The 16,017-nt window shown below is 40.4% G+C and overlaps 1 protein-coding gene across 1 annotated transcript in view; it reads right to left on the bottom strand.

Moving 5' to 3' along the window:
• Positions 1-14,051, bottom strand: part of LOC109039111 (carbohydrate sulfotransferase 11) — a 35,297-nt gene extending 21,246 nt beyond the window's left edge. Inside the window, 1 exon segment of the mRNA XM_019054464.2 lies at positions 13,873-14,051. The gene's annotated coding sequence lies outside the window, so the exon portion shown is untranslated.
• Between the last annotated feature and the right edge of the window lie 1,966 nt (positions 14,052-16,017).

The following is a 16,017-nucleotide window of genomic DNA, read 5'->3' as shown; positions in this document are numbered from 1 at the left end:
CGTAAAATATATTCGATGAGCAAAAAATTGTGGGGTTAAGGAAATTGAGGACCAAGAAAGGAAGAAAATTGAGGCATTCGATACCTTTTCTTTTGAAATTTACCATTAATACTAACTGAAAATAACTGAATATTAACTGAAAATTTGAATTTTGAATTTTATATTTATTTTTTATTTTATTTAGAGTGTTGTAACTCTACCAGAGAACTTTAACATGAGACTGTGCTTTTTTTGAGTTTATGCTATCGGAAGTGACTGAAGTGAGGAGAATAATGATGAAGCTGTAATTGAATAAAAATTCTGTGATGGCGCGAACTCTGTTGCTGAAAGAGGACCATCGACGCTTGAGCCCGCTTCCTCACTTTGTCGAGGGCGTTGGCTCAGCTGCAGCTGACGGAATGAATAAAAGCACAATGCACTGTCTCCGCTATCGCGATCCACGAGTAGGCGGAAATCGTCATTTCGTCGTTTCCTCATTGTTGTCAGTTTTTCCCCCCTGAAAATGGAGCACGAGTCAACTCTCCGCTGATTTCCACACCGCTACAAAGAATTGAATTCAACCAAGAGACTCGAAGCGCCCTATTTTCGTGCATTCACGACCTATGAATGCAATGAGTGATTTTTCCCCTCACAATTGGAAAAAAATTGAAGGCACTCCAGCTGTTTCAATAGCCAAGTCTGGATGCAACTATACGTGTTCTCAGGATGTCCGTATTGCATACACAAAAAATTGCAGGCGCTCCGGTTTCCTCAGGCACATTCGTTTTCTAAGGTTTTCTACGTCGCATCTACAATCGTGTTTACCATGAGTTCCTCGGAATTCGAATGAGCGTGTTGCAGTCATGGCGGCGTTGCCAATTGGTGCATATTTTCTATACCAAAAACATTTCCGCAAAACGATCGCGGATGTCAATCTTGCAAATTACAACCGATACCATTCCTGCAGTTTCCACCATTTTGTAACGGAAAGCGAAAATTTTCAGCAGGTTATACTAGAGTACCTTTATAGACAGAGTATGGCCATTTCTGTTCCGGTTTTTCATTGGTCGCGAGCGAATAGGCTGACACGATGCTCTTAGGGCCGTAAATAAACAAAGAAGATGGCTGTTATCAGCAAGCAAGATTGAGGTTATGCACATCTTACATCCTCCTGTGATAAAGGTGAAAGGCGATTTAACAATAGTTTTCGTGTTTTTTTTCGTGTGTTATTCGTAGATATGCTAGTTTAAATTGTTACTGCCGTATAATTGAAATTTTTGTCAAATTTAGCTTCTTATCGATGTTACGGTGAGTCGCCATCTTGTTTGTTTATTTACGGCCCTAAGAGCATCATGAAGCCTAAAAACTCGTTGACCAATCAAAAAGCGGAACAGTTTTCCTGTAGTAAAAAGATACGAATGGCCATACTCTGTCTATAAAGGTACTCTAGGTTATACAGTTCAAAGCTCAGAAAAAAAATTCGAATCTCAATTGAGATTTCATCCGACCTAAATTTTTATTTTTTTCGCTAAAATCATTTTGTTTAAAGTTGGATATGAGTACGTCACCCTTAGCTGCGCCGCGCATAGATTTTCTGGAAAACGCCAATAGCGCAGGGGAGCGGGCCTGTGATATTCGCCCCCTAATTTCGACACACAATGGGATCGTCTCTCATTTGTCACCGTGCCAATGCCGCCCCGGCCCCGAATAATCGAATGATAACTAACTCCAAGTCTGACTCCGCGACTAAAACCCTCACTCCACCCGTCCTTCCTAACTCTTTTCATTCGTTTCACCAAAATTTTAGAGTGCTTTCCTCGCCTGCCCTCGCGGGGCGTTTGATATAATTATTATAATGGGCGGCACAAACCGAGTTTCAGCCCTTTGCCGACCCCGAACAGTATCCATGCCCTGATTTACCGAGCAGGTAACATTGCGTAAGGGCGGCAAATTTTGGCGGGAAGAAGAAGAAGAAACATCAAAAGGGCTTTCGAGGTTTTTTCTTTTCCAAAGTAAGTTAGTTGGATTTGTGTAACCCTTATTCCAGTTTCAAACATCCGTGAGTCAACTTGTCTTAAGGTGATTCGTCACGGTCTCTAGCGTGTTCGAACTGGCGTGCAATATCAGAACTATACTACATATCGACGGTGAAACTACCAAACCACGTATCTCGTTTGCGGTGTTTAAAAATCTACGCTCACATTTTATTTTTTTAAAGTAGACCAAATCATTATCATTCCTTGAAATTTTCACGGAATTTTCTCCGCACAAAGAGGAAAAATCACAGAAATTTTCAAGACTGGATGTTAAGTTGTTTTTCATTTAAAAAATAAAGTATGACAGGAAGTCTGCGACGTCGCAAACCGAGATACGTGGTTTGGTAGTTTCACCGTCGATATCTGTTGTGTCGAAAACCTCGGTAGATTTTGAATTTTCAGCCGAAAAAGAACGATAAGCTTGCGCATGAGCCCAAAGAATCATTCTAAACCGAAAAATTGGCAAAATCCAGAGAAATGAAAGTAGGATTTTGTGGGAAAAACACCTCGCATCCTATATACTATTAAATCATCGATTTCTGTATCGAATGCAACGTATTTTGTCCGAAAAAGACTCTGTTTTCATTTCGTTGAACTTCGCCAATTTTTTGGTTCAGAGTGATTCTTTAGACTCATGCGCACGGACCATCGTTCTTTTTTGGCTGAAAAATCGAAATCTGCCGAGATCTTGGACTTAATAGATGTGATATGCAATTCAATTATTGATTTCTGCATCGAATGCACGGTATTTTGTCCGAAAAGGGCCCTGCTTTCATTTCTTTGAATTTCGCCAATTTTTTGGTTTAGAATGATTCTTTAGACTCATATGCGCACAGGCCATCCTTTTTGTTTTTTTTTTTTTGTTTTAGCTAAAAAATCTGAGTCTACCGAGATCTTGGACTTAATAGATGCTACGTATTGCACGCCAGTTCGACCACGTCAGAAACTGTGACGAAGCTTCTCAACCCTCCCTACGAAGGTACTCTACTCAAGGGCACCGAAACTAAGGGGCTAATAAGCGTCGCTCACTCGGAGGAAGTTGTCGTAGAGATAAACTGCTGTGCTAAGGAAGAACGTGACTGCAATAAGTAAATGATGTCGAAACTGTCCTGACAAATACTGTTAAAAATGTGTATAGGAACGAAAATAAGTAATTCATTGCCAAATTACAATTTTTTAAAACCATAAATTGTATAGGCATTGGAAATGAGCCACTTTTTTAGATTTTAACTCGAAGTATTTTCTTATTCACTGGAAAAAAAAGTCGCTTGGATCTAGAGTCCAGACTCTTGAAAACAATGACAAGAAAAAATACTCTTGATCCAATCGGATTTTTGCTTGGATCAAAAAGAAATCCGCTTAAATCAAGAGGATTGGTTCTCGATTGAAGCAAAATCCGATTGAATCATGAGTATTTTTTCTTGTCATTGTTTTCAAGAGTCTGAACTCTAGATCCAAGCGACTTTTTTTCCCAGTGTTCGATGCACTTGCTTCCATTTGCTTTTAAAGTGAGGAACAAATCGTTTTTTCAATTCTGCAATGACAAGCTTTTTATGTCTGTCACTTAAATTCTTGTGTTTGCTTTCAATAAACTTTACCACGTTATATTCTGCAAATAAAGCATTGCATAGATCCGCGTGCAATCGTAAACATCGAGCTTCTTTCGAAGGTATAAATCGCCGACTAAATGCCCGGTTTCTTGACCCATGACATGCCCATCACTAGGAGAAGTCATTGTTTTAAAAGGTTTTTTGATTCCGTATCGTGTCCATATTCCTTAGATTAGGTCAAAAATGAGATAAAATGTCATCGCTGAAAGAGTCGTATCAGAGCGACGCGACGTGCTGCAGTGCGACGCGCTGAATTTCTCATCTCCCAACTCGCACCTACGCTCACTAAAACCTCTCTAGCGCTCAAACCTGCAGCTATCTGCAAAATCTTTTTTCACCATTCACTCTTCAGACTATTACCTATGAGCCTATATAAGTCTCAAAGTGGAGCTCAGTGGAGCTTTTTTTAAAATGAAATCTAAAACAAACAAAACTCGACATTTTCTCCACCTATGTTCAAGTGTCAATATTGGCACGAATAAGAGATTTTTATGAGCATGTTAATATATGATTTTGTAGCTTAGACTACGCACTTACAGAGTATAATGTCGGTTTTTGAAAAAAAAAATCTTGCTATTGACTTATAGGCGATGACCACTTTAGCACCAAAAGTAGCTATTTTCTTCGATGCCCGACAAGGGTCTGTTTGAAAATCATTGAGGGAGGAATAAATAAAATTGATGCTACAACTTGATAGTCTGTAGCATAAGCTACAAAATCATCCATATACTTTTGCTTTCTGGGTTCGAAAAAAATTTGTCCACCTCTTGAATTTTTTCCGCCCACCCGCCAGTGTGCGCCGTATGAACATTCGAGAGTTGCCAAATTTCCCTTGCTAATACATGTATTTTTGACGAAATTCATGCATATTTTCCCCTAAAATTTTCAGATATCTTAGATTAAATTGCGTACAAAATCGTCTGAAAATTTTGAAAAAAAAATATTCACAATTTTCTGAGTAAACTCGGGTTTTATCGAAGGAAATTTGGCAACGGCTGAAGGCTCATACAGCGTTTTCCTTCAGCACGGCAGTAAATGCAGTTAACTTAATCGCGTCTCCTCGGCAAAGTTTCCGAATTGCACCGTTACCCGTGATAGGAGCAGCTTGTTTACCGCGTATTAATGTCGTTTCATGCTCGATGTGCTTAATGCTCCGCTGAAATTGAAAAAGTCCTCAGTCTGCCCGAGTTTCTTGTTACGACTCGCCAACACCTCGACGACGGCGCGCGGGAAAGTTATTAAAATCAAAGTTGGGGCCTTTGACGCCGCCCCGCGCCGGGTCGCATCGCCGTCGCTCGAAAGTTGGCGGAAGTTAGATCGGTGCAGATATTTGACGCTCTCCTCTCGCCCCCGACCGACCCCGCCCCCAATCCACGTCGTCGCATCCCCTTGCGCCCCGTATCGGCCCGTTCCTTATGTTAGCAACGCCGCTCAGTGGATCGAGTCGATTAGAGAGGTCGGACATTAATTTTTTTACTATAACTGCAAATTTTGGTGTGTATTTCGTCACATTTTACATTAAAAGGGGTACTTTTAGAAGACAATTTTACGAGGAAACCAATGAATCCACTTCAAGAACCTCAAAGTTTTGTAGACACGGAGTTATAAGCGTTAAAAGTTTCAAAATTTTGTCTGATCTCTCCTTTATTGACTCTGCCCACTGTGCGCCGCACAACGGAAAGAGTTGTTGGGAGAGGTTCCACCCGAAATTTTGGACTGAAACTGCACATTTATTTTATACGTTAATTTTGTCATATTTTAAAATTTAAGGGGCGCTTCTTGATTACTTGAAGGAAATTTGCATGGATCGTACTCGATAGTGGTTCGATGGTTTGGTTCAAAAAATTGAACATAACCTCAAACACAAAGGGGTGGGTGCAAAATCGACAAAAATTCCCCCCTCATGGATGTTGACCAATTTTCAGCATGTCATTCCTCACTATGGGATACGCCTTTTCCCAAAATTTCAAGGCCTGAAATGAATTTCTTTCCGCGTGGCAGCGTTGCCAAGTTGAAAACCGTCGAGTTCCATATCTTTTGAACGAAAAGAGATATTGAGGTGCGATTTGCGTTAAAATTCTCCAAAAATTACGTTCTTTTGAAATATGTACTCAATTTGATCGTTTAGGTAATTTCAGATTGCAATGATGCCATTTTTCACACTTTCTTAAGGGTAAAGTTTTTTTCAACCCTAGTATATCGTCAAATGCCGGATTCTCGATTCGAAAAAAAAAATGTTCATTGTATTATTCGTACTTTTTCATTTCTTTTGATATATTATAGCTCCCAGGGAAACGATTGGTAAGGGAGATATGAGCAATTTAAGTTTACGCTTCGCGCGCGCCGACTGGAATCCGGGCGCCGCTCGCCGCTCTGAGTCGTCTGTACACTCCCTTCCTTGAGCTTCAAGAGGTCATTCCTATGTATTTTTTTGCGTACTTTCCATTTCTGGCCTTTGAAAAGGGCTCCGATAAATTTTTAGGGGCCTTACGGACCATTGTTGCCATTTTTTGCTCGTATTTAGGGGTTCTTCCCTATTTTACTCACAATTCTACTGAAAAACTTAATTTAAACGGAAAACTGTGTGCTTGGATCAGGGAAAGAACGTTAATAAAAAATAAAATTTCATGTATAAATTTCTCCTCGAAAAATTTTTCGAAAAATCGTACCAAAGAGCCAAATATTTGAAAAATTGAATAAATCCCCACGCCATGGTTTATGAAAGTGGGGCATGGCTTTCATATTGACGTACTTACGTAACAGATCTTACCTATTTATACAACATATTAAAAGAGCATAGTTGTATTTGGATTCCCACGATCCGAAAATTGTCTCTGAAATGGATTTCTCACATCCGAATAAACCAATGTTCCGAGTTTCAGCTTAATTTATCAATTTTTGGAGCTTCGAGACCACGTTTTGTAAGGCTAACAATACGTCAAGGGTCACAAACGTATTTCATCTATTTGCTTCTGGGTACGGTCGCCGCGACGTTGAGGAGATAGCGCGCAGGCAGGCAGGGAGGTGATGGATACTGATAAGGATCCCCCACTACAGATGCATCGCACTGATTCTGCTAATCAATGCAATAGCATCGGGTTGCAGGGATTGTAGGGATTGTCTACGCGTTGCACCAGTCACACGTGATTTTTTGTAATTATTATTGATTTAATTTTTAATGGTCTCAGTGTGAGATTGAATTTTTCTATTTTTTCGCGTGTTTCGCAGTCTTTTTCATCAATAATGATCGAAGATGATCCACCCGCGCGTTCTCAATTGAAATTATTATTTATTAATCAATCGGAATTATTTACTCTTGTTTAGAAACTATTTAAAGTCTCGAAAATTCAGTTTCAAAAGCCAAAACCTATGACCACCGGTCCATTTCCGGGAAAAGGGCACATAACGGAAAATTTTAAAAAATTCTTCCCACAACACTGAAAGAAGTGTCAGTTTTACCAATGGTCGTTATTCATTCTAGGGTGTATGAAAGTTGATATGAGTGCCCCAGTTCCGACGTATGTCATCATCAGTGCCCAGAATGTAAGAGTGAAAACTTCAAATGCGTTTTTCTCAGAACGCGTTTTTTCGGCATGTGCCCTTTTTCCGGAAAGCTCTTCAATTCTGCATGAAAGTCATTATTCATTACCTAAAACCTTCTACGTTCTATGACGTATGGTCTCGTAAGAAAAAGTTACAAAGAACGTTACAATGATGTACTTTATTACGTTATTTCCAAAAATCTGAGTGTACGTTGTACACTGTTTCAGGTTGAATAAGGTCTGACGCGTGTAAAATTGAAAAAAAAAAAAACCCTAAAAATTGGCCGAAATGGCAAAAATGGATCGTAAGGTCCCTTAAAGTTCATCACAAGCAATTTATACTGCCAAAAATGAAAATTACAGCAAAAATACAAACGATACACTCCTATGGAGGACGACTAAAGGTCGAAAAACATTCAAAAGATCTACCTTACACATAAGAAAAGGCCGCTAAAGGTGACATCCCGGACCATTTTCAGATCGTGGGAATCCAAATACAACTATGCTCTTTTAATATGTTGTATAAATAGGTAAGATCTGTTACGTAAGTACGTCAATATGAAAGCCATGCCCCACTTTCATAAACCATGGCGTGGGGATTTATTCAATTTTTCAAATATTTGGCTCTTTGGTACGATTTTTCGAAAAATTTTTCGAGGAGAAATTTATACATGAAATTTTATTTTTTATTAACGTTCTTTCCCTGATCCAAGCACACAGTTTTCCGTTTAAATTAAGTTTTTCAGTAGAATTGTGAGTAAAATAGGGAAGAACCCCTAAATACGAGCAAAAAATGGCAACAATGGTCCGTAAGGCCCCTAAAAATTTATCGGAGCCCTTTTCAAAGGCCAGAAATGGAAAGTACGCAAAAAAATACATAGGAATGACCTCTTGAAGCTCAAGGAAGGGAGTGTACAGACGACTCAGAGCGGCGAGCGGCGCCCGGATTCCAGTCGGCGCGCGCGAAGCGTAAACTTAAATTGCTCATATCTCCCTTACCAATCGTTTCCCTGGGAGCTATAATATATCAAAAGAAATGAAAAAGTACGAATAATACAATGAACATTTTTTTTTTCGAATCGAGAATCCGGCATTTGACGATATACTAGGGTTGAAAAAAACTTTACCCTTAAGAAAGTGTGAAAAATGGCATCATTGCAATCTGAAATTACCTAAACGATCAAATTGAGTACATATTTCAAAAGAACGTAATTTTTGGAGAATTTTAACGCAAATCGCACCTCAATATCTCTTTTCGTTCAAAAGATATGGAACTCGACGGTTTTCAACTTGGCAACGCTGCCACGCGGAAAGAAATTCATTTCAGGCCTTGAAATTTTGGGAAAAGGCGTATCCCATAGTGAGGAATGACATGCTGAAAATTGGTCAACATCCATGAGGGGGGAATTTTTGACGATTTTGCACCCACTCCTTTTAGAATTTAAGTTGAGAAAGCTGAAAATGAGAAAATTCCTTCACGGGCTCAGAGGTCAAAAGTCCCGGGTGCTACGCCCGGAACTTTCGGCCTCTGAGTCCGGAACATGGACGGTATGTCTATATAGTCCGTAAAAACGGCTTCCACGGCCGAAGTTTTTTTTCAGTGTAGCAATGTCACTTTTCATTGTGTCATTTCGTTCTCATAAGAACGCACATAATTCTCTTAAAAATGGGCTTACCCTCATAATAGTCTAAGTTTGCTGTGTAATAAAATGTGATGACATCACACCAAAACCATCCTCGACATTTGAAAGACAAAATGAATAAACTAAGAAATTATTTTCCACGGTACTGATAGCGAGCGATAACCGGTATAGTGTTTGAATTCGCATTCAAGAAATCGTACCCGCTATGAATAAGATACGCAGTCTTTAAGCCTAAGATCCACGTTTGATACAGGCAGACAGATTTATACAGATACAGAGTCAGTCTACTAGGATCACGAGATCCCCATAAATCCCAATTTTCTAGTACCAAATTGCTAACTCACTCACTGACAGGTCATAAGATGTAATTTTCTCCCCTTATAGACCCCAAACAAAGAGCCCTTCTAATGTCTTCTTTTCGGTCCATTTTCCCTGATTACGGAACTAATCATTCGATACAGTAATGGTACTCCTAATAATGACAGATTTCTCCCAATTCAACATCATAGATTTTATGTGAAACCTGCTTACATCGAACGCATTTCCCGTTCTTCTCCGTGGTTTTTGTTACCACCAAATTACAAAGAAGAACGGAAAGACGGATGAAACGGAAAATAGCATCGAAAACCTCACTGGCTTTTCGAAGTTGCGATGAGATTTAGACGACCATTTGGAAACATAGAATTTCAGCTCTTCTTTTTCGTGTGTGTCCCGTTATTTTTTGTCATCGAATGATAAGTTAGAAATGCAAATCTCTATTCGTACTGCTGTGCACGTGTGAACTTTTTATCATCAAGTGTTTTGTTTTTCGGAACAGCTTTTGCTTAAAACGAGGGCAATCTTGTTTTCTGACCTCGTAAGTATTGATTTTCCGTGAATTTCATCAGTTCTACCTGATATCGATAGGTCGTTTCCTGAAAGGGGATTTTTCCTATATTTGTTTTTAATCAGGTCTCCACGTACTTTCATTTTGAGCTTTTCGAATGACAAACGCCCTCGAAGATTAAAATTAAGTATGGTCTACTTACGTGTTTACTACTGGCGTGGTCAATCTCAACTGTTCCCTCAAAGGAACCAGCAATGTTGATTTTATGCCTCTGACATAATTTAAGGTGATTAGGTTGGAATCATACGTAATTGCGACTTGATTGCGTGAGAGGTCGCAGAGTTTTTTCGGACGTATGCTCTTTCGTGCGTAGTTCTGTCATGAGTAAAGGTAGCTTAAGACAGCCCTAAATGGTCTAATTGGGCAATTTTCTCGTCAGCTTTAACAATAATCTGGAATGAATTCGGCAGGCCAATCTAGCAGTCAAGTAATTTAGTTATGAGTTTCATCGATCAGAAATCAAATTTTGTGAATTAACCAACCCTGATTTTTTTTTCAGGATAATTACATCCGTTCGGCATATGTTTCAAATTTTGTAAATTATTAACTCTTATGACTGTGATTTCCATAAAGCCCGAATACACTCGTTATAATAACGGAGGTAGCCTGGAAATTAGCTGAAAATAATCACCAACATTGGATTTTTTTCAAAAGGGAGGAGTGAGGCTTACGTAAACTGGAGCCCCCTACCTGGCTACAATAACCTTCCCCTCCCTCTTACAGCCACAAGAGGCAAGCTCAGACGCCCCTCCCCCCCCCCCCCCCGGAAAAATGACCATGATGTTGTCAAACTCTACTTTGCGCGAAACACTCAAAATTCAAGATGGCGGCTAATATTTGAGCCCGAGGACCGAAAACTCTAGCATTTGTGCTTGATGTTGCGTTTGGGGTCCTCTTGACTGTAACTCCGGTCGTTAATGCCGAATTAGTGGTCTGAAATTTACTCAGACCCGCGAAGATGGAAGCCAAAATATCCAGGAAAGGATCAAAATTCTGATGGGTACCTACCAGTGCCGAGGGTGTCAATAGTGGGGTTTTTTAGTCGTTGATTTCGTTCTTGACTGCAAAAACGTAGCTTTGATTAATTGAAGCCGAGAAGATTCTAATACGGCTACCAACTTGACCGAAAAAGGCGACTCGGAAGCCGTTCTTTCCGATTCTAAATGCACCTGCAGTAGCAGTTGGAGGATATCGACCGTGAAACTTCCAAACCACGTATCTCGGGTTGTGACGTTGCAGACTTCCTGTTAAAATTTACCAGGGGGTCCGCCCCCTGGCCGCTACGACCCCCCACAGGCTGCTTCGCGGCCAGCGAGATCTTCGAAATCTCACGAACGAACGAATTGAAATTGCCTAACTTAAACTTTGAACTTCCCTTCCTCACCCCAGCCCATGGACAAGACGGCCCATGGGCCGTTTCTTACACCCCCCTTTCTTACCCCATCCATCGAGCGTCTTAAAAATGATTTTATTAGAATAGAAATGATTTTTATTGCAGTTTCAAGCACAAAATCCCAAAGGTTCCAGTCCAGCAAGTTTAAAAGGAAAACTATTCAACGTTAATGCTTAAACATTTTCGCGATTATCCTGCTTTGTGTGAAGAAAGTTATGTGAAAACTTCACGAAATGATATTGATTTGCTCTCAGACAAAAAAATAAATCAGGAGAGGAGATTTTTAAACACGGAAAACGAGATACGTGGTTTAGGAGTTTCATCGTCGATATACCCTTTGATCGAAAACTGAATATTTTCTCCTTTGTAAATAAATTCCTTGAAAACCAGTGTTCAATTTTCTTCATTTGAGTATTGAAATCAACCAGCCTTTCAGTCATCCGCACCGTGTTTTTATTTTCATGAATGAAATCTACGATCCAAGTTACCCAGCACATGGGAAAGGACTCCAAATGCAGTTTCAAGCACAAATTCCAAAGTTTCCAGTCCCCGGACCCCATTGGTTCATTGGACATTTTCTAAACTAGAAAACACATCACATCTTTTCTTTACAGAATCTTACGTAGAAAACGAATCATACAACGGAAAGCTCGAGGACCAAATCCTCAACGGAGTATTAACAAGTATATTTGTTACGAAGATCAGATGGAAGTTAGATTATACTAATGACGTCATTCCTTTTTTTTCCTCTCAACTAATCTTAATTGTGAACTCTTAAATGTTTTCCAGAAGTTAATTTCCAAATCTCTTATTGTGTGATTCGTTTTTCTCGTAAAATTTTGAAAAGAAATCATGTTGCGCAGTGCTCTATTTCAAACTTCATCTAATGGCCCATTTCAGTCAGTCTACTTATGGAGGCGCCTTCTTGAAGTTGTATCGTTTCACGCCAATTTGAGCTTGAAAAAAATCAAGATTATTAATGAAGATATCCCTCGCTTCTGCCTTACTAACGGTCCCTTGTAAAGCCATCTCGAACCTATGCCCGTGCACTAGAGCGCTGAAATGGCTATTTTGGCCATTTGGAGGTCATAGAGCGCGCCTTATCTCAGGATAGTAGCGATTTTACAAGTCGGAAACACTGTTTTCCCTCCATTTAAACCCTTTATAACAGGGCCGGATTAAGGGGGTGGCTACATGGGCCGCGGCCCATGGCGGCAAAATTAGGGGGCGGCAAATTTTGCAACTTTTTTAGATGCAGGTACAAAATAGTCGGATTCAGAATAAAATTACAAACAAGAAAAGGTGACAAAATCTCTCATTTTCTGAGAGTTCCTTAATTTCTAATTTTGTCGTATTTCGGTGATACAAAAGACTGCGCACCTTTAATTAGTTGAGTTAAGAGAGAAACCAAACACGTAATTTGGCCTGGAGCGGGCGCAGAGAGCAATGATGACGAGAACTTGAAATAGAAAGGAGAAGCCCTCGGCGCGGCGCGGCGCAGCGTCGGCATGTAACACATATTAGCGCCTACGAGACTGCATGAATACTTCACGCATTGCGTCAAACACAGTACGGTCAACAGCAGCGGTCAGCGCGGCCTGAAACGCACAGTGCCTGCAAGACTACATGAATTCTTCACGCATTGCGCCAAACACAGTGCGGTCAGCGCGGCGCGACGGCGGAAGTTAAAATGATTAAACCACATTTATGTTTGTTCTTTCTCAATTTTTTAGTTAATTTCTTACAAATGAAAGGCCTTGTCCACACAGAGGTAGGTTTTTGGAGCTGAACTTTCGCGCGAAGTTCCGTATACTTTTGCTAGTAGTGTTGACAGGGCTTACGCAAAAAATGTGTCCAACACGAGTGAACGCGTCTTATGCACCCTTCTCCCTCCGGCACGTTCACTTGATGGTTTTTATTAATGTTTCAAAATGAATGAGAAGAGGGCGGCAAAATAAAGGCAGCCCATGGGCGGCAAGTAGGGAAAATTCGACCATGCTTTATAAATATCTATTTTAGATGAGGCAAGCTGCCGCACCAAAAGTCAATTCTTTTACATATATTTAAATGGAGGTAAAACAGTGGTACCGACATTCCGAAAATTGCCACTGTCTCAAGACGAGGACCTTGATTGACTTGATTCTTATTCGTGGCTCTTGGGTACACTACTAATTCATTTGAAACAAGAACGAGCTGACGTAATACATCCCATTGATTCTCTTGACACGAAATTTTTTTTCACAATACTTTGGCTTGACACCTCAAGTTTCAAAACAAAATAAATGACTGTATGTTTAAAAACTTTGTTTGCAGGTCAGAATGAAGCCTGAACTAAACTTCCCAGCGCTTCAGGGTGTGAAATCGCCCCATGTTATGAGAAATATTTGCACACAAAATGTCAAGTGTCAGTTCTCTATTTAACCCCCTAGGGCATGAATTAATTTTGGATCTTAGAGTTTAGGGGACCCTAGTCAATTTTGTAGCTTGCATAAAAAAAAATAGAGTACCAAATTGGTTTTCAAATGTTTAAATTGAAGGGAATCAATTTTTCAAGAAAAGGAAAAACTAACGAAATTTTGACAAATCATGTCAGAGGGGCAAGATTCGATTTTCAAAAACCCCAAAAAATACGTTGTCACGAGTTCGTAACGCTTATGCCGTAGAGGGTTAAAAAATAAAACATGAGAGTTTAGGCTGAGTCGAATTTAGTGAGGACCGATTGTCGGTTAAGTCCGCCCATTTGACCTAAATGAATACTTAGATTCTTTCGGTTGCAAACGCACTTTTTTCCGCGTGCGTCGAAATTTCAAGCGGCGAGTCCGAGGTGATGGTGCTTGGAGGGTTGAAGTTGGTCGCGGGTGTTTCGGTCACATGTTTGGCGGGTTGCGTGGCGCGAGACGGAAGGCGCACGGACGCCCTGGAGCGCGGCTACACGGGAAGCGACTGCTGCAGTGTCCGTGTCCCTGCCCTGTGCCCGTCGACCCTGCACGCCACTTGCGCACTGGCATGCATCTATCCCTGCGCCCGCCTCGCTGCCAGCTGCCTAGGGCTTTCCCGCATTTCAACCGGACGCGGCCGCAGGGTTTCCAACGGACAGGGAAATCGGGAAAAGCCAGCCCACGCGGATACAGCGCCGTTCATTCCCCCGTGCGGAAAAAGGGTGTCTGTGGTTTGACTAACCTCTGTCGGCTGGCATCAAGTCATGGCGTCAGTGACGTGAAAAATACCGCGGCTCATGAGGGATTGAAATATCCGGGAAAGTCGGGTAATTTATCCGATATTTCGTGCTGAAAATGGGAAATTTCTTTTCTCTCCGCGCCGAGCCTTTATAATTATATTACCAGGGGGATCCGCATCCTGGTCGCTCCACGGCCCAGCCCTCGGGGATTTTTGTCACTGCTAGCCTGATGAGAATTATCGAGGAAGTTTGAAGAAGTGCAATTCAGCAAAAATAAATAAATAAATAAATAAATAATGAAAGCACAATGGTATGATCATGAGAATATGATTCAAAAAATAGACCACATTTTCCAATAAGGAACTATTATTTTAGGGTCTCATCATATCCAAGTCAGCCAGGATAAGTATTATCCCAGTCTTTTTCTCCATCAAAAAATTAACCCAAGTACCACGATTTGCAGTTTAAAATTAATCTCGTCATTTTCCATTACCTCCCTTGAAGTGGAATCATCAGTGCGAGATAATCCCGTTGAACTTTCTCTAGGCTCCTCAGTTAACAGAGCAAACACATCACAAACAAAAGAACGTAGCATAAACCAACTAAGATGCCTTTCAAAAAATTAAATTGGCATTCGTAAAACAATGGAGGTTATTTCGAAGTTGGGTTCGAACCCAACATGCAACTATTTCAACTACACGGTAGGCCGGGTTGCATACGCTCGACTTTGCGGGCGAAATATGAGATCTGTCCATGGCGTTCGCGATAGGGTACGGATGCGATATTGTTTTATTCCTCTTCTTCTTCCTCCTCTTCCTCCTCCTCCTCCTCCTCCTTCTCTCCTCCTCCTCCTTCTCTCCCTCCTCCTCCTTCTCCCCCTCCTCCTCCTTCTCCCCTCCTCCTCCTCTCCCCTCCTTCCTTCCCCTGTCCTTTTTCCTCTTCATCTTTTTATTCACTTTATTTTTCTCTTTTTACCGTCTTCTTCCGCTCCTTTTCCCTCTTTCTCTTCTCCCCCGAAGTTATGAGAAGGGGACTGGGTTGTGATGAAAATCGAATTTGACGACTTTAAAAGTCGTAAATCCAGCTGGCCTCTTAGATGTTGCCAAAAATGACAGGACTTCTCGGCGCTCGTAGGCTTTTCCTTGCATTCGCGTGCTCAACTGACAACACAAAATTATGCAAAATTTAATTTGCCACAATTTTTTCGAGCGGTTAATAGAAATTTAAAAAAAGGCCTCGTAGTGCACAAATTTATGCTGAATAGTGTCACCGGGAGTTTGCTCATAACCTCGTTACTGGTGTGGTCCAAATAATACGTACAATTTTAGTTTCAGGATTTTAATATACAGTAGGATGTCAATGGGATATTTTCATTGGGTGATCCAGGTCCACTCCGTTTCAAGGGACATAATAATAACTGATTAAAAATCGTTGTTTCTTTCTGTTCTTATTTCTTATTTTCATCCCCTTCTCCTCATTTTCTTGTTATTAATATACTTTTTTATTTTTTTGTTTGTTTGTTTCAATCTATCTTTTTTTTCTAATTATTTGCTGTTTTGAAATGGTCTCCAATGTAAGGCACCTCGTAAATATAAACTCATACTACCTTTTTATTTTTACTTTTTCTCTTTCTATTTTTTTGATTTGTCTTTTTTCTTGTATACTTTTTCCTCTACTTTTTTCTTCTCCTTTTTTCCTATTTTCCTCTTTTCCTATCTTTCCTCCTCTTTCTTTTCTTATTATCTTTTTT

This window comes from Bemisia tabaci, chromosome 1, assembly GCF_918797505.1.
Source record: "Bemisia tabaci chromosome 1, PGI_BMITA_v3".
Classification (NCBI taxonomy): Eukaryota; Metazoa; Arthropoda; class Insecta; order Hemiptera; family Aleyrodidae; genus Bemisia; species Bemisia tabaci.
The sequence above is the reverse complement of the archived record's forward strand: the minus strand, read 5'-3'. Positions and strand labels throughout refer to the sequence as shown.